Here is a 25,625-nt window from a genome sequence, read left to right as displayed (position 1 = left end):
TTTTATAATCCATTCTCCAAGATAATCCTTTTTATGTTTTGTTTTCCAATAATAATGTCAGATCATCATCCAGAAGAATAATCCTGACAACCATCTATATTCTCAGCAGAAGGATGATTACAATCATAGATGCATGCACCCCACACAAAATCTGTTGCTATTTATGCCGTTTTTTTTTATTATAATACACACTTACTGCATAAAAAGAAAAAGCACATACAAGTGTAAAAATTAAACTGATTACCTATAATTATACCATACCACTTTTATTAATATTTTGTTTTTATTCATCTTTTAATATAGCATATCTTTCACAATATTTATTTTATAGTGTAAACATAGTATGAAAAATTTTACACAAGGATAACTCAAATTATTGAATTTAACTGAGTGTAATCAACATAAATGTAACAACGTATATGGAACTTAATGGTAATATTTTCAGATTAAGAATCACTGAATAGCCCAATTAAGAATACAGTCTACCTGAAAGAGATACAAATTACATTTCTTCCTCTTCAGATTCTATTAATACTATGAGTCTACAACATAATAGAAACAGACCTGTCCTTGGCACAGCAGTAGGAGGCCTTCTATGGACCAAGGAAACAGTATACAGTGTTCAAAAGTTTCCCGTGGCAGTCCTGAAGGTAAATAGTTTTATTCATGAACTGACTATGTAAACTTTATGAATATTTGGAAATCGCCAGAGTGACACTTTATAGAAGAAGGACAACCTCCCAGAGCAGTTCTAACTCATTTGAGAGAACACTGCCTGGGATGAAATCTATGGCCTCAACCAAAGTGCTTTTTTTTGTGGTTGGGGGGTGATAGAGCGAAAGAAAAATAAGCATTTTTACCTACTGGAATGACATTCCATGAGGTCCAGAAATATATTCACAGGGTGAGAACATCTAGGAACACAATGTGCTCCTTAGCAGTGGCCAGCGGACCAACATTTCTGGAGACTGACTTCAAAGGAGGCCAAGGTCAAAGTAATGGCCGTAGGATTCCTCAAGTTGCTTGCTTTTCTTTCTTCCCTTAGACCAATATTAACAGAAGACTATTCTAATTTATGTGTTTACAACATTATTCTAGATAGATAGATAGATAGATAGATAGATAGATAGATAGATAGATATAATAGAGTGAAAGGGAGGGAGGAAGAGAGAGAGAGAGATATCAACATGAGAGAGACACATCAATTGGTCACCTCCTGCATGACTCCAATGAGGGCCAGGATTGAACCTATAACACAGGTACGTGCCCTTGCCTTGGAATCAAACTCTTGACCCTGCAGTCCATGTGGGTCAACATGCTAACCTCTGAGCCAAACTGGCCAGGGCAACAACATTATCCATGATATATTAACAAGACCAGTAAACTTGAAAGTCTTTGTGCAAATTATTTCATTTTGTTGAGTTTTGGTAAGTCTAGGCAAATCTATGAGATTTTGGTTGCTAACATATACATTTTTATCTGTAAAATTAAAAAACTTTATGAATGTATGTATTAAATACATTGTTCTTGATGAATTTCTCTGCTTAAAACCTGAAGGAAACTTGGTTTTTATTTAATTGCAATAAAGTTCTCCATTGTAATATATAATTATTTACATTTTCTCAGGAAATAAATCACAATTCTTTATTAGAAATAAAAACATTTTTCTTTCTGATGTTTTTGAATTAACACTGAATTTTAAAAAAGGAATTACTTAGTTACATCTGAATGCCAGTTTGGTAGGTTGATAACAAGGCAGCTCTGCATCGGAGAACTTGCCAACATCACGTGCACTGAGACAGCTCAGCTCATCCAAGAACCAATGACAGGGATTACGTCTGCTTGAAAACGTACTTTTCTCCTTTTACCTCTATCAAATTACATCTACATCCTGTACAATCAGAATTCATTAGAACTTACCATGTTCTTTCCAAGTCAATCACCTTTATTTGTCCAATCACTAATTCCTTTCTTCCAGTTGCTCTTGAATCCACTTCAGTCAGGCTGTTGCTTTCCCACTCCTCAGAAAGTATGCTTGTCACAACCACCAGTCCCCCCTCCACACCCCCCCCCCCACATCCACATGGCTAAACCCCACAGTCAGTCATCAGACCTCATTTTTGTATGGATAGCGAAGACTGACATCGCTGAACACGTCACTCTCCTTGACTTTTAAAACTTTCATCACTCTGGTTTTTCTCCACTTCACTAGCATTTTCCTCCCAGGCTCCTTTGCAAGGTCTATCCCGTCGAAGGCCGTGGACTGTCTCGAGACTCAGTGCGTGCGTGTCATCTCTCCTCAGGATCCTTTGGTGACCTCAGCTAGTCTCAAGACTTCACATGCCACTAATGGTCAGACGACTTCAAAAATTCTGCCTCCAAATCAGACTCTGCTGAATTGTACACTCAGCATATGTTCTTGGGTATCTAAGAAGCATCTCAATTTGTCAGGTTCCAGATTCAAGGTTCTGCTCTCCTACAGAAGCCACGCCTTCTTTGGTCTTTCTCATCTCAGTTAATACAGCTGGCATTCTTCTAGTCACAGAGGCCCCCAAATGCAGGATTATTTGCTATTACTTTTTATTCTCTTACATCCCACATCTAACCCATCAGAGAATTTTGTTTGATAGACTTTGCAGAATCCAGCCTCATTAAACCCCTTCCACTTTGCCATACTGGTACAAGTCACTACCATCTGCCACCTGGGGTAACTCAGTAGTCTCTCTACTTTCCCCTACTCCGTGCTATTTTCAACAAAGTAAGAGAGGGATACTGTCAGACATAGTTTGGATCATGTTTACTCCTTTCTTTAATTCCCTCCAGTGGCTTCCCCAACTTTCTCAGAGTAAATAAAAACCAAATTCAGCTTAGAATGGCTCACAGTGCTCTAACCTCTACCTACACTATGGTTACTATCAGCCACACGTGGCCATTTAAACTTGAATTGAATAAAATTTAAAATTGAGTTCTTCAGTCACAATAGCATATTTCAAGCAGTCAACAGCCACGTGGGCTAGTGGCTACCATATTACACAGCACAGGCACAGAACCTTTCTGTCACCAGCGAGCTCCGTGGGGCAGTGTGGCTCTCGGTAGCGTACTCCTCCCCATCATCTCATTATCTCACCACCCCAGCTCTGCAGGCTTCAGATAGATCGCTAAACTGATTGATCTCCAAATACAAAGCTTCGCTGCTTCTTCCTCTGCTTCAATAAAAATATTGCCTATTACAATTTCTGCTTGTTAAAATTTTATTATCTTTAAGTTCTGCATCAGACAATAACATTTCATAAAGCTGCTCCTGAATACCACCTTCTCCCCAACCAGCTATGATCTCTTCATGCGCAGAACATCCCTATTGTTCTGTTTAAAGGTATCACATGATACATTCTTATTCTATCATGTATGACAATCATTTAAACAACTGTCTCAATCACCTACTAATACATAGCATACTCTTTCTTAACTAACACATCACCCTTTCTCACCCCTTTTTATTTCTGGCCCAATTCTAGAAGAGGCTGGATAAGCTACTCTTACAGCTGCGGGCTGGGGGTGGGTGGGTGACAGAAATATGAGTGAGGGATCGATGTGGCTAGTGATGCTTTCCTCCCTGACTTCTGCATAGATATGCAGCAGCTTCTGTGACACAAGGAGACACTGAGGCTGGAATACAGAAAGTCAAAATGCACTCGGGCCCTGGAGGTCATCACGGAGCCGCTGAACCAACAACAGCCGCCCCCTGGCTCCAGACGTCTTGCTTTGCCTGCTGAAGCCACTGTTAACCAAATTTTCTCTAACTTAAAGCTACAGACAGAACTAACATATAGATTATAAGATTGAATCATGTTCTAATCGTTTCCGTATTGTTATTGAACATGGCAGAGACTCCTGCACAGAGAAGAAAGTCAAATATTTTAACTGAGTGGGACTGAGTCAGACAGTGCACTCAAACACACAGACACAAACACCCTCCTAAAGACAAAAGATGGACAAAACAACACAGGCACCTGCAGTCTGATATAGAGACTACCTTAGATGGCTGCTTAATGTTCTTTTTACTTTGCTTGAGAGAAAAAATTATCCTTACATGAGAAAGAATATTGCACTGTTAGACAAAAAAGCAAACAAAAATTGGATAATACATAGCCCTTACCCTTGAGAAACTTACAACCTGGTAGAACAAAGCAAAACCAATAATCAAGAATGTTTAAGTGCTTGCTACTATTATACTGTAAGAACACAAAATTCAATACATTCAATGTTGTTTCACAGAAGATTGGAAAGGATTCCCAGTTGAGGAAATGCTTGAGCTGACTCTTGAATGATGAGTAACTATTCACTGGACCTACTGACAAGGGCCTTTGAGGCGGAGGCAGCAGCTTGAGCCACGGACACAGAGATGGTAAACAGTAGGGGGCACCTGGACTGCAGGTAGCCCAACGGACAGGCACAGTAGAAAGAGAAAGTCAGAAACAGAAGAAACATAAATAAATAAATAAATAAATAAATAAATAAACAAACAAACAAACAAACAAAAACAAGGCATGCTCCAAAGTTGTGTTCAAGAATTTGGATAGTGCTTTGTGCTATTACCAAAAACATGTCAAGAAAAGTAATTATTTGGGCAGATCACCAAAGCACTGGTGTGGATAGGCACTGTACCAAGACCTGGAAACAGCAAAAGGTTTCATGACAAAAATCAAGACTTGGGATGATTGCCTTAATCCCTATTAGCACCATCACCCGTAAGCTGTCATACGTGTCTTGAACTGCATTAGTCATCGGCACAATTCAAAAGTCTGAGCATCTTATGATAAACAAATATCTCCAAATTCTAGATTCTCCTCTTACTTTTAAAGATTTTTCGAATGATTTTTCTCCTTTCTATTTAAACATTTAAAAAGCAATTTTTAAAGATGTCCATACAAATTTATCTCTAACTGGATAATGCAAAAACTGTGTGTGATGTGTATTAGGGTTAGGGTCATGGAGGAGGAGAATAATAAAGAGAAATCTGCTGTGTGCCAAACTCCAGTCCTAGAAGGGAAAAGCCAAATTAAACAGGAAATGTACAATTTTCAACCTATATTATTACTAGATTACAATTTCTAACTGTTCTCAGGTAGTGATGCTCAAAGCTCCTTCCTTTTGTCTAATGATATGCCAACCAGTTTTCTTCTTGAAGTCAACCTTTAAAGGCATTTAATATTTGATGTCTCACCACACCTATTTGTAAGCATTTAGAAAGATATACTTAATATTTTGATGTCTCACCACAACTTTGAGAAGCACTTAAACAAAAATAAGACCTAGGCAAAAAAATTCGATGCTTGGTTCACAGACAAGTGGAATCCAGGAGTCTCATCTGGTATCCATGCAATCAAATTTTTCCACTGTATAAATTACCCATCACATCTCCTGATCACTGTTGATTACAGTGGCCAAGTAGCAATCAACTAGGGTGCAGAATGGGCACAAGTTTCGTCCTGAGGCAATCATGAATGCAAGTTTATATCAGTGTACATGATTTTTAAAATTCTTTGTAGAAGTGGATTTGCAAGGTGTGTTCCACCTCTGTTCAACTCCTCTAACAATACAAAGCTGAGCTTAATCAACTACCAATTCAAGACAGCATAATTATTTTTTTTTTCTCATTTCCTTTCAATAATTGCAATGTGTCACCATTGTGATGGCAAGGAAAAAAAAAAAAAAAAACCAGGAAGGAAAGAAATGCAGAGATCACAGACAAAAGAATGAAACCAGTGTAAGGCAGCAGAGGGTTACCCTGTCTATCTTTTATATACCTAAGATCCTCACCCAAATATTGGGCTCTAGTCTGAACAACAGTAAGGAAAAGAGTACATTCTAGTTAAGTTAAAGAGTCAAACCAACCTGTGGCCAAAAGGAAAGCTCAGATAAACCCATCTTGCGTCTAGGCTTGTCCCAGCTCAACACTGTTATGAGGCCCTGCACAGAGAGGGGACTCAGGTTACTAATTAAAATAGTAAAAGCCTTTTCACTCCTGAACTATAACTAAAATTGTAATATTGATGGAAATGTGGGTTTGGTGTTTAGCTGGATGTTGGAGACACCTGGACCCTGCACGTAGGCAATGGTTCTAACCTGTGGGTTGCTACCCCTTTGGGGGTCGAACGACCCTTTCACAGGGGTTGTGTAAGACCATTGGGAAACACATATTTCCGATGGTTTTAGGAACGAGACACCGCTCCTCTATCCGTCTCCAGGCGGGTCTGCCCACCTGCAGATACGCCCACACACAACACGAGAAACTGGATTAAAGGGTCGCAGCATTAGGAAGGTTGAGAACCACTGCCATAGAGTAACAACTATTTCCACGTAGTCTCATAAAAGGTGGTGTCCCTCAGCCAGAAGGGACAGTCTATAGGTACAGCTGTAACCCCTGGAGTCCACTAATGAAAGTGTTGTCTCTTCCCTGTCCAGAGAGGTAGCCAAGATAATTTCCTGCTTTTCTCCCCCCTACTCTATACAAGCTCTGGTTATGAGCCTTCTTACAGATCGCTTTGTAGGCCACGAGGAAACCAGGGACAACAGTAAAGTCAGCTTGATATTCAGTCTGAAAGGTGCATATACATTCATTCTTTGTTTACATGCAGGGTCAAAGAACCTGAGACAGCTTAGGTGCTACGTATGTAACCAGAGTGATGGCCCAGCACCCCCAGAGACACTTGCATATTTGTATGAGCCCTTAGCCAGATCCTTACGATTAGCTTAGCAAATCTCTCTGTCTTGTGCTATGTGAGCAGGTTCAACCTTGTTACTGGTCTTCAGTGGGGATTAGAGAAAACATTAACCTAAACTGGAAGGAATTAATTCTTAATAACCATTCACAAGAATGTTGGATACCACATAAAAAGTTGACTCTATAAAGAGGACTATTAGAGGAACCAGAAGGGCTGTCCACCACTCCGTCAATATTTTTTTTAATTAAATTGATTTATAGCTTTATGAGAGATTTATGAATCAAGGCATCATTTGTTGGATTATTGATTTGTTTTTATTAACCCAGATTAGTCTTGCTCTGTTTGAAGACTACTTTTTTAACATGATATCTATATGTCAACAAAGCAAGTGTCGGTTTTAACAGTTTTATCAACTAATTACCTAAATCAGTTTTTGTTTGGAATTTGCAAAGGAAAAAAAAGGTCAATAATCAGATTATAGCACAGGTGTTGAAAATGGCTACACTTTTCAACCAGTTGTGTTACAATCGTGTAGACATAGCTTAAATGAACTGAATTGAAAATAACAGGCTTTTTATTGCAAGATCATTGTAACACACAATTATTAAAATTGATTAATACTTGGGCCAATGCAATTTCATTATCTCTGATCGATTTCAAGCATTAGTTTTTAATGGCCTTCACTCCTGTCATTTCAGTTGGAACTGGATGAACACTAGCTTAGTGGAACAACACACAGTCTTTTACACGAGATTAAGCTCTCTGCTTTAATAACAGTCCCCCAAAAATAAACTTCTAAATACAAAAGACCAGATGCTTCTACAAACACTGTTTAGAAGTCCATATCTTTTAGAGGATTTGTTTTGATAATAATTTATGTGGGTTTTTTGTTGTTGTTGGAAGTACTCTATTTAAAAAATTGTTTTAAATTTGTCTTTATTGTTGAAAATATTACAGATGTCCCATTTTTCCCCCCATGGACTCCTTCTACCCTGCTCCTGCCCCGCCCCCTGCCTTCACCGCACTGTAGTCTGTGTCCATTGGTTATGTGTATATGCATATAGATTCTTCCTGCCCCTCCCCCATTCTCTCTGAGATTTTAAGGTTTTTAATGTCAGAAAAATTCCACATGAAACAGGGGTTGTAATTACTTTATAGTCCATAGCATTGGGCTTTGTTTAAAGTAGGCTCCTAGGAAAAGGTTGTTAAATGACTGCATGGAAATGTTAGAAAACAAAGATTATCTAACCAAAAATCATATTTTCCTCAAAGTCAGGGAAGTACAGTCTGGGAGAACCAAGCTCTTGACTTCTTTGTCAGCTGCTAAAGCAGCAAATCCCTTTGATGCTGCCTCTACAATATCATCTAAATGTATTCTCTTGTTTTAATTTCCATGTACTTTGCTTGTTTTTTTAATTCTCACCCTCAGACAAGCTTAGAGAGAGGAAGGGACACAGGAACAGAACCTGCAACCCAGGCATCAAACCAGCAACCCTTCATAGCACAGGAGGACATTCAACCAACTAACACTCCTTCCACTGGGCAATTTCTGTGCGCTTTGCTTTGATTCAACCTTCAATAGCAGTGCAGGCAAAAACATGAATAAGTACAACAGCCTCCTTACCTTGGCACCCTGGTCCAATGTTTACTTCATAGAATTTACATCCTCAACATTGTTTCCTGTTCTTGTTTTAACATATGTATCTCATTAAGTGATTCCTCAGCAGTCAGGTTAAAAATAAAGCAAAACAAACAGAAACCACTGTAAGAAGACGTTCAGAGTCCTTCATGATCTGACTGCAACCTATTTCTAGGTATGTATGTCTGCCCCCCCCCCATCTCTCCCTCTTTCTCAAATCACTTACCTTTACAAGTCCTACATTCCAACCACACAGAACTAAAGGCCATTTCCAAAGACTCCACATAACTAACTTTGTCTTATACGTACCTAGAATACACTTTTTCCCTCTCTCTGCCTGGAAAACTCATTCCAATTTTTATTACCCCTCTGTGAAGCTATCCCTATTATTTAAAAGCTTGTTATTAGTTCTTATGTACATATTTCTAGAAGGCTTGGTTATATCACATTTTAGTCAAATTATACCATTTCATCAAACATTTCCATCTGCTACCTCCTAATACTCGGTGAGCTTTTAGAACCAGGAATTCTAACTTACATCCATACTCTTAAATTGTCTGTGCCCCAATATCTTCTACACTATTAAAAAAAATGCTTAATAATGTCTACTGAATAAATGTGTGAATACACTTTAAGAATTTGGGTTTATTATTTACTTGATGCAAAATAAACATATTTGTATTTATTAAAATCCTCAAATGTTACATAATAAACAATGATTTAATTTCTTGATATCTCCTGACCAGCCCATCTTAGTTAGCCAAGGAGGTAAAAATTGAACCATATTAAGACCACACTTTAAAAAACTGATTATAGTTCTGTACCTGAGCTATAATCTTCAGTCTAGGAAACCACAGGAAGAATCAATAGCATCAAAGCAGTAATCTTCGGAGAGAAATGGCAGCCGGAGTCATTCCCCATTCATCATGACATCGTTACAGCGCAAGGAGCGCAGGACTGTAATCTGTCCTGACAGTGCTCACTGATCCAGAACCCCGTTGCAGGTTTTTATAACGTGTATTTTTAAAAATGCATTAGAAACTTTGATGTAGACATTATAGAGTATTGACTAAAACAGACAACCAAGTCAGTCCTGGTTCTCTTGTGTGTGGTGTCTCTGTGCCCTGTGCTGACTGGTCTATTCACAACCTGAAGGGTTGTTGATTACTTCCTGTGGCTGTTGTCATTAAAGCCTATCATTTGGTGATGACCGAGTGATAATTCACTGTGGTTCCCAAGGCTACTTGCATTTTATCATTTTTAATGTTTTATTAAATTATGTTTTTGATGATCCACCTCCACTAACACTCATTATTGATAGACAAAACAGCCAGGTAACTCCTTTTGGATCTTTAATTTCTCTATAGCCACTAAATGCACATTTGGAGTGCATTTTTAACTATCTAGAATGTTGAAATTCTATTTTTTTTTTTTTTAATCTTCACCGGAGGTCATTTTTCCATTCTTTGTTCAGACAGAGTGGGAGGGAGAGAGAGAGGAAGGGAGAGAGAGAGAGAAACATCGACGTGAAGGGACACATCGAGTGGCTGCCACCCGCATGACCCAACCTGGGCCGGGAACAAACTGCAACCAAGGTATATGCCCTTAGCGGAAACCGAACCCGGGTCTCTCCAGACCGCAGGCCGATCCTCTAACCGCTGAGTCAAACTGGCCAGGGCTGAAATTCTTAAATATGACTAAAAAGAAGCAAAAGAAGCACATTTCTTATTGAAGCAGTACTATCATCCATCTCTTCCTCCCTTAAAGACCCTAAGATTCTCACAACACATATGCCTAGCAAATACTTTGTAAGTGAATCATTTTTAAATCCATTCTAATATAGAAGAAATTTACATTTGCTACTAAAAGTAGTCTCTTTTATGCTAACACGATACTTGTAGATTCAGTATGAGAGTATTGTTAGGACAAGTATGTTATCTATTATTTGCAAATGTTCAACATTGTACATATAACTTTAAAAAATGTTTTTATTAGTATCTTTTATTTGAACAAATAAGAATAAAGTCAAGTGTATATACTAAACACCCTGTGCCTTAAAGAACTTTTGGTGCCAATATGTCTGGGAACTACATCTAAAATTAAGCATGACTGGAAAAAAATTAAAAAGAAAAAACAAGCATAACAAATGGGATACAAATAGTATATAAACAAGTTTTTGTTTGTTGGTTTGCTGGGGCTATGAGAGATCAGGCAAGGGTTTCTGTCAAGAACTTAAACTCTGCATATAGGAATCAGAGTTCATTTCAACAGCTAACAGAGAAATGGGTATTTCTTTCTGAAAATACAACTCTAATGTGGAAGATATGATAACAGGCCAAGTACATTGACAGAAATAGGATTTTCTATTTAATGAATGGCATTTTAACATTTTTATTGTCCATTGAAAACCAGGTTTATAGATGCTTTGGTTTCAAAAATTCATTTTTGTTTAAAGGAAGGACCGCAGATCAGTTCAACCTGTAAACTAATTGTTACAAAGAAAGCACAGCTATAAAAAGTTTCTCTGATTGGAGTAAGCTGAAAGGAATGACTATGGGCAACACACTTTGCTTTAGAAATGTTCTCATTGCTTATATATCATAATTGGTCTAAGCCTCCCACACCACAAAAGAAACACTACATAGCGATTAGCATCTCAATCTTTCTAAAATGTAGGCATAACTTTTCATTCCAAGAATTTTTAAATCCCGGTGCATCACTGCAACATTTCAACCACGGCTAAAAGGTTTAGGTTTTAGAGCATATCCCAGAATCTCTATTTAGTTCTAACACTCTCCTTCCTGTTTCTCATTGCCACGTGGTGATTGGGAATGGCTCATTGGAGTATCATAAAGCATAGCTAGTTAGTTTTGCAATGCCCAAAGTAACTCTAAGAAAAGTCAAAGCATCCTACTACTATGTTCAGTATACATTTAGAAAATGAATATGTATTCAGGACAATGAAAGCTAAATTAGATTCACTTTGGCCTAATAATATTATGTAGCCCATAAACTAAAAAAGGGTGCTCGGTGTCAAAATCCTTTTTCCAAGTATCAGTATTCCCAGCCCTTCCAGACTGCCCCAGGTTTGCCTTATCAGAGTTTAGTTTTGCTGTAGTGCTAAATTCACGTGTGGAAAATTCAACTGCCACACCCACGTGATTTAATATCCCTACAATGAAAATCCTTCTGTCTCCTGATGGCACTTTGTCAATGTCTGTATTACCACACTATGACATCGACTTCTATTAGGACATATTTTTCTCTCTATCTTTCACACAGACTTGATGCTCTTTGACAGCAGAGACTATCCTGTCCCCCTCTGAGAACTGCACTCCAATGACCTACGTACTACACGAAGCAGGTGTTTAATATATTTAAGCGATTTGCTAAGACCTGACAAATCTGAACCAAAGATGAAGCTTGACTCTTCATGAGACTCTCTCTTACCTTTCTACACAGCTGTGAGCAGGGGCACAGGCTGCCTTTGCTCAGGACAACTTTCCAAGTCTGTGTATATAGTAAACAGCCTTGGAAGATAGAGATAGTGTTTCCTCCAGAGAAAAGGTCAGGTTTGTTTACAGTTTTGAAAAGATGAATACACAGGTATGCTTACTATCCAGTTAAAAGATTTTGAATCTCTAGGTTCAAGCTTCCTCTTCTGTAACACACTACTGCATGCTCAGGCGTCAACTAGCCCTCTTTCATCACCCTGTGGGAAGTGGGGCGCAAGGAACTCATGCAAAAATGATGTTTATGCTGCCACCTGTGCTGCAACAAGCTATTTCCTCTGACCCAAGGGTCTTATGTCTTCTGCGAGGATCTATAACATAATGATGGACTAACTTGTTAGCTTGGTAACTCAGTAAAATCTTACAACTTTTAAAGATACTGGCAGATTCTTGGCAAGAACAACTGATATACATACTGTAATCCCAAAGCCTGGGGTTTTCAGTTTTAATCATAATTGGTCAGTGTTGTATATTATGCCTCTTACTTTAGCATTTGTCTTTGTGTGTACATCTCCTCACTGATGCTCCACTAACACTTACCTCACTGACTACACATTTGATGAGCATTTATTGACGAGCTACAATGACAGTGGCGATTGTAACCATCTCTGCACTGCCCTTCCTGTTTCCGGTCTCTCTCTGTATCCTTCAGGGAGTGAAGGATAATGGGGGCACATCTGGTCTTGTCATTCTCTTCCTCAGAACCCTTTGATGATTTCTCATTGGACCAGAACAAACCTCTATAGACTTTGTTCCAAAGCCTTCCATAAAATTACCCTAACTCACTCCTCCAGCCTTATCTTTTACAAAGTATCTTTGTCAACAGTACTCACTCACAAGCCATCCTAATTTATCTCTTTGTGTTTATTACCTCCATGCATTTGTTCAAGGTTTCTGGAAGCCAAGTTCAGACTCATACAGTAATTTATCTAAGCCTATCCAGTTTTCAGGACCTATTTTTCTGAAAAGACCTAACAGATGCCACCCCTCCAGAATTTATTTCATCTGTTCCCATAGTGTTTGCACCCTTTACACTTACTTTACCATGTCTTATAGTTACATATATATATGTGTACATATAAATCTCCCTATAACAGTGCATGTGCCTAGGGTATCTATTCATCCTTGTACCATCTATACTTTGCATTTAACAGAATGCCATGTACTTACCATCTCTAGGTAACTTATAGCCATTAATGTCCTTTAGGGTGTGATTTAAGAAACTCCTGCTTCTCATCTGCCAACTGCTGTAATGTCATGAAAGAAGATTGTGACTCAGTGGGAATGTGGAATGTTGCCTCAGCATGTGCTCAGAACGAAGGTATTTTATTTCATTTGTAAAGTTCAATAAAGTTTATTTTATAAATATGATCATGTTGGTACAAAAAAGTATTATTTTGGTCGACATCAAAATTCTCAGAGAAGTAACTGTTTTAGGGAAATACTTAGAATGTGGAAGGTAAGACTCAAACAGCATGACTTGGAAGAGGACAAGAAAATAAATACCATACACTTGGGAAGAGAAGAGTTAAGTTGAGAGGAGAGAGAAGCGATGGAGAAGAGACATGACCCAGGCCACATCCCACGAAGCCAGCTCAGCAAGGATGGCGGCCAATGAGAAACTGCCAGTGGGGAACAGCTAACGAGACTTCCGGTCAAGATGGCGGGTAGGTAAACGCGGTATCGCGTCCTCCCACAACCACATCAAAGTTACAACTAAACTACAGAACAACCATCATTTAAAACCGCCTGAAATCAAGCTGAATGGAAGTCGTACAACTACAGAATTAAAAAAAAAAAAAGCAGCTACATCCAGACCGGTAGGACGGGCGCAGCGCGAGGGGTGGCGGCGGTGCGGCGGCGGCGAGTCGGGCTGGTCCCACACCCAAGCGTGGTGGATAAAAATCAGGAAGCTCCCGCGGCTCGGAAGGTCCTTTCTGAGGACTGAGGGGTCCCTGTCCCACACCAGGTGCCCCTTTCAGGGTTCCAGTGCCAGGAAGAGAATCCCCATCACTTCTGGCTGGAAAAACCAGCGGGAACTGGGGCTCAGGGAAGCTGAGGCGGCTGGAGCCCCAGGCAGCTCCTTAAAGGGCCCGCGCACGGACTTACCGGACTCTCTCCCTCTAAGCTCGGAGGGGAGGCAGCTCGAGGGGCGCCAGAGACACGCAGGGAAGAACTGAGCTGTTTGGCACTGGAGCGAGGGCTGGAGAGGGGCCTTCTTCGGGGACAAACGTGCTGTCAGAGGCCTTTGTTCCTTTGGTGAGCCCTTCCCTGGGGCGGCAGACAGCCACCATATCTGGGACTCCAGCAACCTGGCTCACACTGGTAGCCCCGCCCTGCTGACTCCCTGAGGCCCCGCCCCACCCCACACAACTTTCAAGCCCACCCAAGCTGTTGCCACTTGCTTAACCATAGGATTGGCCGGTCTTGGATCCTGTTTCAGGTTTTTCCTAAATTTTTTCAAACGAGCAGCACCGGGTCTCAGCGAGCCCCATACCTCTCATTAAGTAATACACAGAAACAAACACAGGGAGGCAGCCAAAATGAGGAGACAAAGAAACAGGTCCCAAATGAAAGAACAGAACAAAACCCCAAGAAAAGAACTAAGCGAAAGGGAGATAAGCAACCTAACAGATACTGAGTTCAAAATACTGCTTATAAGGATGCTCAATGAACTTAGTGAGAACCTCAGTGAACTTAGTGAGGGCCTCAAGAGCATAAAAAAGGACCAGTTAGAAATCATGGATACACAGTTAGAATTAAAGGAGGCATTAACTGAAATAAAGAATAATTTACACAGCTTCAATAATAGAGTATGTAAATCCAAGGAGCAAACCATTGATTTGGAATATAAGGAAGCAAAAAATCCCCAATCAGAACAGCAAGAAGAAAAAAGAATCCAAAGAAATGAGGATAGTGTAAGGAGCCTCTGGGACAACTTCAAGCGTGCCAACATTCGCATCTTGGGGGTGCCCGAAGGAGAAGAGAGAGAACAAGAAATCGAAAACCTGTTTGAAACAATAATGGCAGAAAATTTTCCTAACTTGGTGAAAGAAACAGACATACAAGTCCAGGAAGCACAGAGAGTCCCACACAAGATGAACCCCAAGAGGCCCACACCAAGACACATCATCATCAAAATGCAAAAGGTTCAAGACAAAGAGAGAATATTAAAAGCAGCAAGAGAAAGGCAGCTAGTTACCTACAAGGGAGTACCCATTAGGCTGTCAGCTGATTTCTCAAAAGAAACTTTGCAGGCCAGAAGGGAGTGGCAAGAAATATTCAGAGTGATGAAAACCAAGAACCTACAACCAAAATTACTCTATCCTGCAAAGCTGTCATTTAGAATCAATGGACATATAAAAACTTTCCCAGACAAGAAAAAGTTAAAGGAGTTCATCACTACCAAACCATTATTATATGAAATGATGAAGGGTCTTTTTGAAGAAAAAGATAAAATGTATGAACAAACAAAATGGCAATGAATACATATCTATCAACAATGGAATCTACAAACAAAATGAACAGGAAGAACAGAAACATTCTCATAGATACAGAGAACATTTTGTTGGTTGCCAGTTGGGAAGGGGGTTGGGGGAATGGGTGAAAAAGGTGAAGGGATTAAGAAGCAGTCATTGCTAGACTGACAAACCTCAAAGGGAAAGGGGTTGGGGGGGGTGGGAAGAAATAAACCAAAGAACTTATATGCATAACCAATGGACACAGACAATAGTGTGGGAAAAGGTGGGAAGGGGGCGGGAGTGTGGAGGAGGGGGTCAATGGGGGAAAAATGTGGAACATCTGTAATACATTTTACATCCAACAATAAAGATTTGGAAAAAAAAAAAAAAAGAACAGCTAACGATCGTTTACTAACAAAACAACCACAAATAGCAGATAGTATCGATTGTTTCCTCCATGCTCGGCCCTTGTCTAAGTACTTTTTTATGTATTTGCGCATTTATATGAAGGTAGAAATGTTGTTTTAGAATGAGGAGACTGTGCCACCGTAAGGTTAAGGAATTGCTGAAGTTCATTCAGCTGAATAGTGGGGCTGAGATCTGAGTCCCAGCAGACCAATTTTAAGCCTATTTCTAAATTGTTTGTGTTGCGATGATATAAATTCCTGATTTCAAATCTTCAAAAGAGCATGATATGCCCAGACAGAAATGTAATATTTGGCACAGCAGGCAATAATGATATGTGTGGAATGAACCTAATTTACCTTTTCCCAACTGCCTGCCTGGAGAAGGCGTAGCACGGAATCATGAGAATCGTGAGTCTAAATGCTCCGGGAAGTGACCTGTGTTCAAGTTATCTGTGGACCACAGCGGAACAGTGAGCGATCGCTTCAGGGTTAAACTGGCTCAGGAGCAAATGGAAACTCTTCGTTTACATTATTTTCCCAAGCATACTAAGGGTGCTATTAGTAGCTAACTACAAAGGATCAGGTTGATACCTAGGTTGGTACTGTAGCACCTAGGTTGGCACTTTACTTTCACGATAGTTCTAGGTGCATATTCCTATTTCCCAAAATTCTGGGGGATATTAGAACACTAGACCTAAACACTCCTATGACCGTTATATTAAGTAGTTTAATCCAATGAAAAACGTGTGACCTCTATCAAATGTTGAGTGTGCAATTTCAATATGGATTCTGGAAAGTCCTGGGCAAGTTTCCAAGGTCAAGGGAGACCTAGATGTGTGTTTGGGTTTCTGCTCAGTATTGCAGCTTTCTCTAGATTCCTCTTCACATGTCCATTTCACTTCCGAGACTCAGACTGGATAAATATTCCTGAGGGCACGCCACCACCTTCTTCCCATAGAATGTACACAGCCCATCCAAGACACGGGGCGGGGGCCTTTAGGATCTGAATAGCTGAGCTGCCATTTCTCCAGTATCTTATTGACTCTTTCTCCCACTAACTTATGCTGTAGCCTCCTTTTTTCCCTTTTAAGAGTTTTCTGGACTAGAGTCTCACAGTAGCACTGCCTTTTTGGGTTAAATTCTAACCCAGTTTCTAATCCAGAAACCCCCTCCTGAGTTAGCAGGCAGAAAGAAAAGTTAAATCATTTTGTTGATGCTTTTCTTCTTGTTTCTCTTACCCCAAATAATTATCTAGATTTTCTAATTTTTTTTTTTTTTGGCATTCTGGGTTATTTTCACAGCTTTCTTCTCCAACCAATCAACAAATTATTTTTCCAAGTGACTTTTCCCACAATGCCCAAATTTATTTTTTCTGCTTAAAAATGATTGTACATACTGTTTGTCACTCAGTTTGCCCCTATTACCAGACAGGAAGAAATTTTATTTCAGTAATGAAAATTGCTAACATCAATCACTATCTTCTCTACCTTCATGATTCCCACAGAGATGCTACTTCCCACTCCTTGAGCCTTATCAAATCCTCTGATCCAAACTTCTTCAATTCTATGTTGAATATTGCAAATGAATAGAAATTGGAGAGTGGTCAAATCTCACTCTCTCTTTCAGTTTGCCACTTCCTGATGAACACGCTCTTTAAAAAATGGTTTTGCTTTTGTCTGTTTGTTTGCAAAGGTAGTAGTAAAAAGCAAATAGATTAGTAGGGAAAGAATTCTATGGCAGTCCCCATAGCCCGAAGAAGGGGCAGGTTCTGTCACACAGCTGCTGAGTGTCACAGGCAGCCTGGGTTAAGGATGCAGAGAGGCTGGGCCATCCTGGGAAACAGGACGTATTCATCTGAAACTGAACTGACTACTCCATCCATCAGTAAGCCCTGGAGACTTTTGAAGTTTTAGTCAATCTCTGTCTCTCCCTCTCTCCTTGTAACTCTCTCTTCTGATCTCTTTTCCTCCTTTTTCCTACTCAGTACAATGTGTAATTTTGTGTCATTATACTTATTTTAAATAAATGGGTAAGTCCCTATCACCTCTGTGGGGCCAGTGGGAACATAAACACCGTAAGTACAAGCATGTTATAGGGATTGTTCACTGTGTTGTCTATAGCCCAGTACTGAGTGGACCCACAGTAAATATTTGTTAAATAAATACATGCACAAATAAATACACTGGTTTTAAAAAGTGCCCTGAATAAGTCTTGTGATGGTAGGCTACCAGTGCTATTTTTTAAATTGGAATGTCAATTTGATTAAAAACAACACAAACCCACCCTGGCCGGTTTGGCTCAGCAGTAAGAGCGTTGCCTGAGGTCCAAGGAGTCCCAGGTTCAACTCCGGCCAAGGGCATGTACCTAGGTTGCCGTTTGTCCCCGGCCCTGGTTGGGGTCATGCGGGTGGCAACCAATCGATGTGTCTCTTTCACATCGATGTTTTTCTCTCTCTCCTTCCCATTCTGTCTGAAGATGAATGTAAAAATATCCTCCGGTGAGGATTAAAAACAAACAAACAACACAAACCCTTATATCGGCACGCTGAGATGTCTTCTTGCCCTATAACGGTATATAGCTTCGGCATGGCCTCTAACTCCCCAGTACTTTTTTTACATAGATAGATAACATGCTTATATTTTATTAAAAATTAATTTTAAAGTGTAAACCAGGGGACACAGACCTTAGCAGTGGTTCTCAACCTATGGGTCGCGACCCCTTTGAGGGTCAAATGACCCTTTCACGGGGTCGCCTAAGACATAGCAGTAGCAAAATTACAGTTATGAAGTAGCAACAAAAACAATTTTATGGTTGGGGGTCACCACAACATGAAGAACTGTATTAAAGGGTCGCGGCACGAGGAAGGTTGAGAACCACTGTCTTATAGAAATTTAGGTTCTCTACTTAAAATAAGATCAGGTGGGATGAAGGCTTTGATCTGGATCACGTGTGATGCCAAGCAGCCACGGATTCGGGTCCACTGTGGTGTACAGGTGACACAGAGACCATCTGCGAGGGCCAGGCCGAGAGGAGAACCACGGGAGGCCACAAGTAGCAGCAGCCTGTGGGAACCTGACGCATTCATCTCGCCTGGCCCATTGGCCTCAAATAAACATTTCCCTTTGCCCTTGGCCCACATAAGACAGTGAGACATAATTTGATGTACTCAGTTAAATTCCAGTTTGCCACCCAGACACAACTAAGGCAACTACAATAAGGGAATATCCGATGTGTTTTGTCAAATTACAAAAAAATTCAGGCTAATAAATTAGAGTTTTTAAATCTATGTAGAAGCTTGAACTACAATATTGGTACAAGCTGATCTTACAAGTTGTTCCCTACAGAACAGAGTTAATATGATGAAACCAAGTGAGGAAATAGAGAGCAAACGCCCACACTTATTTTATTTTTATTGAAAGTAAAAACCACCTGCACACATTTCTGTTCGGAGAAAAATATTCAGTTTCATTTTTCTCTCACAGATAGAAATGTACTCCATAGAAATGAAACTACTTCTTTTGTTTCTTGTTCCAGCAGAATTTGATTTGCATATTTTGGGACATGATAAGGTACTCTCTGTGATTTAGAGAGTTTCTAAGAAGGTAATTTGATCTCGAATCATAGTTTTCTTTTTTTATTTCTAAAATTGAAAGCTGCACACCCTTCTGAGAAGTGAGCCATGAGAGGAAGACATTAGCTTGCCTTGTATTAGATGATAAAAAAGTTCCACAGGGGACGAGTTACATATTATGACATTGTGAATATAAGGCTCATTTGGATTTAATTCATTACTACATCATGTTGCACAGGAAAGCAATTTTTAAGCAATAGAAGTGCACTTCATTTGTAAAAGACCCAGCTATAACACACAATCAGTTATTGAAGACAGAAACTGATTTCCCAAATCAGGCATATAAAATTTAATATATTTGCTCCAGTTATAATGAAAGAAAAGGGAACTTCGATTCCATTTTTCCCCCATAAGAATGATACTTTGTAAAATTTGAAAAGTACATTTTTGCTTGGGGAGTTGACTGCATTTTGATGCCACAGTCTAATAATTTGAAGAAAATGATTAAGCATCTTTAAAAAATTATTTGAAATACTTGGACACATAAAATATAATTTAAATTCTATTCTTTTATAAATTTAATGTTATTACATTAAAATAAGAACTAAATTTATTAATTCTTAAACTAAGGTTAAAGATGGGCATTGGAGTTTTTTAAAATTTCAGCATCAATGTGTCATATTATTAAGTTTAATCGTAATATCTAAATAAATTGTTCTATAGTGAAAACAATAAAAACAAAACCAATAGCCAAATTATGTTGGTTTATTTAAGTTTCCTAAATCTGCATGTATTTTTAGTTAGGGTTTGCTAGAGAAACAAGACTGACTGGAAGTATATGTAGAGAGAGAGGGAGAGAGAAATTTATTTTACGGAATTGACTCACACAGTTGTGAAGTCTTGGCAAGTTCAAGATCTGTAGGCTAGACCAGTAGGCTGCAGGCCCAGAGAAGAGTCACAATTCAGATTTCAAAAGCAGTCTGCTGGTAGAATGATCTCTCCTTCCTGAAAAGTTAGTCTTTTTCTATCAGACCTTCAACTGACTGGATCAAACCCACCCACATTATAGAGGTAATCTGCTTTACTAAAAGTCTACTGAGATAAATGTCAATCTCATTTTAAATATAGCTTTATAGAAACATTTGTAATGTTTGACCAAACGTCTATGCATTGGGACTAGTAGCCCTGGCTGGTTTAGCTCAGCAGTTAAAGCATTGGACCACGCACCAAAGAGTCTCAGGTTTGATTTACAGTCCAGGGCACTGGGTTGCAGGTTCAATCCCCAGCCCTAACCGGGGTGGTGTGAGAAGCAACCAATGAATGTGTCTCTCTCACATGGATGTTTCTCTCTTTCTCCCTCCCTCCCTTTCATTCTCTCTAAAAAAAAAATCAATGGAAAAAATATCCTCGGGTGAAGATTAACAACAATAAAAAGATTAACCATCACACTATGGTTATATATAAGCATTTAAAATTTTGAAAATAAAATCACCTCTGTTCTGTGATAGTTTGTGAGGATAAGGGCAGTGGGGAGCAAGCATTCATCATCTATTTTTAGGTACCTGAATCTCCAGCTAATTTTATTTTCCCTTCTCAGCCAGAAATACCCATTTTAAGTGACTGTAATAAAGTACTTAATTTGATTTAGTAAATATTGCATAAATCATAGATTTTCACAAATATTTTAATTTAAATCTTCACTGTAAACCACCATGAGAGTATAGAATTAATACTTTAAGTGCAATATTCAAATATCTTGTTTAATTTCCAAGACATGGGTGGAAATTTTCAACTTGAAAATCTCAAAAGGTCATGTGTGCCATTGAAATCATGACTTCAATAATATTAAAGAAACATGAAAGAGAGAAGTGTGTAATCAGTCTCCAACCTTCCCATGTTTAAGTTATACTTTACTAAATGTGATCATTACCAACTTTTCTATCCAAAGAGTGTCAGGAACTCAAGTGAATCCACAGGAAACTGACACACTTGATCCTCAAAGAAAAAGATTTGTTTTTTATCTTGTACTACATCTAACTGATCTTGTTCCTTTTGGGGAATGAATAAGATCAAGAAGCGAATGGACGAAAAGCATATTGCAGTCAATGCAACAAAAGATTTAAGAAAAATGTGACAAGCCTTAAGGTTGAATACGTTTCAGGCTAGGCAGCTGGTAAGCATAGATGACCTTGGTATGTCTGGTGGAAATATTTCATTGACTACAGAACATAGCCACTGCAAAAGAGCCATCTAATTATGTGAAATATATTTCTCCTACTAAGAATTCAACAAAAACCAAATTTGAAAGACTAGGGGTCCTGCATTTTGATCCTTGACAACTTAGTCCTGATGTATGACATCAGATACAGCCTTAGTTAAACCTATTTCATATAAGGTGACCAACATCCCAACTGGCCAAAGCTGATTAGACTAGAGATAAGCACCTGCCAGAGTCACAAATGTCCCTGGCCCCCTAAAGGATAATAATCATGTTTCATTCTTGGGAATAGGACTGGGAAGAATAACGAATTGGGTCATACATATAGCAGTTGGTATTGAAAAAAGAACAATAAGGCAAACCGAAAGTAGTGCAGATGGAAAGGGAGGTGAGTCACCTTGTTGGTTCAACACAAGTAAAAATCAGAGGACCGTAGCTACTGAGGTTCCTGGAGCTGACTAGATCCAGATTCCATATCTTAAGACCCAATCAAATGCGTAATTGTTACCCATGGATACTGTGTAAGCCTAGCTTCCTGTTTTGGAGTTTACAATAAACTTAAATTATTTAACTAGTTACTGTTTCAAGGTACCAAAAGCATACATTAAATAAAGCCAATTTTGAATCTGATGCATCTGGATATAGCTGACATATATCTGTACATATACACTGTACAGCCTCTCTGCTTACATAGAAGAAACATGGAAGCAATTACCCAATGATGTAAAAGAGTGGATGCATTTTTCAACTAGCAACAAGTTAAGCATAGATAGAAGTGACCCAGAGAATCTTATTGGAAGATTGATTAACACACACACACATTTGCATGTACACTATATCATCTTCATATTCTGATGTTAGTTTTGGCCATGCCTATGAATGCTATCAAGTGTAACTAAACTTGTGATTTATTTTCTTTCATTTGATCAACATGATACTAAGTACTTGGCTTACTTTAACTCATTATGTGAGCTTTATAATGGGGTAACTAGGTTCTTAAACTCAGATATACAGTCAATATGTCTACCAATAATTGTCTATGTATCAACACCCTATTCAAATATGTTCTTTTTAAAATTATGACACATAAAAATAACGCATGTAACATCTACGTTGAACAAGCATGATTCAGGGGATGTAAATGTAAAGCACACTTTTTTCCCTCCAATTCACATTTATTCATTGTAGCTACTTTCTTCCTGTTCCTGGATCACCAACTCTGGTAACCCTGGTCACTGTCACCGGACTTGAGTTCCTCCAGTGAGCAATTTAAAGTTATCGGTGTCATTTAAGAGTCAGCACTTTGAACTGTCTCCCACTTTTTAACTTCTACACTGGGAACCCTCCAGCCAAAGAAGGGAGAAGCATCAGCTTTTCTTTGCTGTGTGTTTCTGCTCCTCCTTCAGAGCTCCTGCCACAGCCAGGGCTGAAACAGAGCCTTGGCAACAGACAGTGAAGCCGAGGTTCTCACTCGATACGCTCATGAACGAGCAGGATGCTCCCTGAACCCAGCAGTTCTCAGCTGCATTTTCCTCTTGGGCCGGCTTGTGGGTTCTCTGGCCCCTCCCCCTTCCCACCCTCCACCTGAATAGTCCACAGAAGTAAACATTGCCACAGGCCACCCAAAACAATCACTTTTCCCCTTTTATCAGCAATTAGCCAGTCTGAGTCTTATCACTTAGATTTCTCAGATAGGAGTCAAACACTCTGTGTAAGGCAGATAGGAAGTTCTTGGAAATAGTTCTATTAAACCCTTTTTTCACTGGACGTAAGGCTCCCTCCTTGAGAAGAGATTGAGATGTACACCACTAGCAGAGCCCTGCCGAGATCCTCGTTTTCCTCTCTCTTTCTTGGCTTCCGCAATCTCTCGTGGGCTGTAACTGGGTGATCACCTCAGGGTTTCACACATTTTTTAAAATTCAAGGTCTGCATATGGAACTTAATATGAAATTAGTATAAACTGTCTTCAAGCCTCAGATGAAACTGAGACATCTATAGTGATTCTTTAACATTTTCACAGTATCTGGTTTATTATGAGTTTTTACTTATTTAAAAACAGGACAGTATATCCTCTGGAGGTGGCCAATCGATGTTCTCTCTCATCCATGTTTCTATCTCTCTCTTCCTCTCTCTCTAAAATCAATAAAGAAAAAAAATTGTTTTAAATAAATAAATACAAGAAGAGAGATAACAGTTGATGCACAAAATAGTGGGTCAGTGAAAACCCAAACTTAACCATAAATTGATGAAAAATAACCATAGGAACCCATAATGTACAGAGTTAATGCTATGATGACTTAGTAAATGCAGGAACTCATAGTAAAGCATGTGGTTATCATGACTGTTAGGGAATAATTGTCTTTAGATGAGGAGATGTTTTGAAGTAAGTTATTGTAAACATATTTGTACCAAAAATGTTATTGTTTGAAGAAAAGTCTATTATCTTAATAAGGAAAAGCACTGTAGCTATCTGACAGAGGATAATTGAGAATTTGTGTCCAACAAGTGAATACCGCCTAGAAGTATATTGGCTGGTGGTTATATTTTTTGTTGCTAGCTGTGAAACATATAGTTTGTGGATGTTTGAGATTAAATGGAAAATACAAGCCTTACTATCATGCAACTCCTATTCTAAGGAAAATAATAAATGTTTTTATGTAATTATATATTCTAAATTTTAGAACCTGCTGCCTATTTGAAAAGAGGACATAAGTCAATTTTGAAAAATATCTACAATGTTATTGCTGAAAAAAATGAGTAAGGCAAAAGAAGCCAGGGGATATAAGGAGAAAAATAAATGAGTAGGCTAGTTAGTACATAGAATGCATGTCGTTAAGTTCCTTATTATTTCAGTATACATTTGAATCTGAACTTGCAAAAAGCCAAGGTAAAAGGGAAGCAGACTAGGTTATGAGAGTCACTGTGTCCATAAAATAGAAAACTAAGCAGTTGCTCAGAAAAAACATAATTATTCTTTTTTTTTAATACGATTTTTTAATTGATTATTAGCAAGAAAGGAAGAGGGAGAGGAAGAGGGAGAGAGAGAGACATTGATGTGAAAACATCAGCTGCCTCCGGTACACTCCCCGCCCGACCCTGGACACTAAACCCCCAACCTGGGCCTGTGCCCTGACCGGGAATCTAACCAGCAACCTTTTGGTGCATGAGATGATAGCTCCACCAACTGAGCCACACTGGCCAGGGCAAACATAATTATTCTTAATTAAGAAGACATTAAATCCATGGATCGTTTTCTAGAAGATACTTTTGTAGTATGACAAATGTCCACAATGACACTATGGTGCCCTCTTTTATACAGACACAATGCCCAGGGAGCTAGCTCCCAGTCAGCAGCCTTCCTGCTGGGTTCGGCCAGGGGACGAACTGAGAGGACACTGCAGGGCGAGAGGACGGGAGAAGCTGTGCTGCTTCGTATTCTCTCTCTGTTTCCAGTGGTGTCTCTGGCTGAACTACCCCCCCCCCCCCCACACACACACACACACAGACACAGTTGTGTATGCAGAATGTTCCAACTTCCACCAAGATACCCAACTTCCTTTGTGCCTGCCGCCCAGGTTTTGTAATAGCTTCATTTGTTGTTATTAATCTCTGGGCTCCCTCGTGTCCCCAGGTTGGCTTCTCAGTTTTTCATCTCCAGTAGAATAATTCCCCTATTTTAAATTCCCTCTGCTTTAAATATTCAGTGAGTTTTCTGTTGTCCCAGTTGGATCCTGACCGATACAATCACTCAGTACAGACCATGGCTATCTTTCAGCTCAATTCAATATAAACAATGTTACATTAGGAAAGACCATGGAAAGTGTTACTCTCTGCATATAACATGTAAAGAGATGCTTATGCAGCAATGAATAGCAGACACAGAAGGGTGTAGGAAACAAATTCTCGTTATTCAGAGGTGATCTTCAGAAAGAGAATTATAATTCACCAACATTGATACACTTGACACTTGAGCGCATAGATTCAACAATGCATTTGCAGTGCCCATTCTCCAGAGATGATCCCTAGAAATGAACACCTGCCAACACCTTGGCTGTGATAAGTCAGTGCAGCCCTGAATGAATACCTCAGGAG

General features: G+C 39.2%; 1 protein-coding gene across 1 annotated transcript in view; it reads right to left on the bottom strand.

Moving 5' to 3' along the window:
• Positions 1–25,625, bottom strand: part of NAALADL2 (N-acetylated alpha-linked acidic dipeptidase like 2) — an 881,081-nt gene that overhangs the window by 641,823 nt on the left and 213,633 nt on the right. The gene's annotated exons all lie outside the window — the stretch shown is intronic.

Source organism: Molossus molossus, unplaced genomic scaffold (genome assembly GCF_014108415.1).
Source record: "Molossus molossus isolate mMolMol1 unplaced genomic scaffold, mMolMol1.p scaffold_m16_p_5, whole genome shotgun sequence".
NCBI classification, from domain to species: Eukaryota; Metazoa; Chordata; class Mammalia; order Chiroptera; family Molossidae; genus Molossus; species Molossus molossus.
This window is presented reverse-complemented; position numbering and strand designations above follow the sequence as displayed.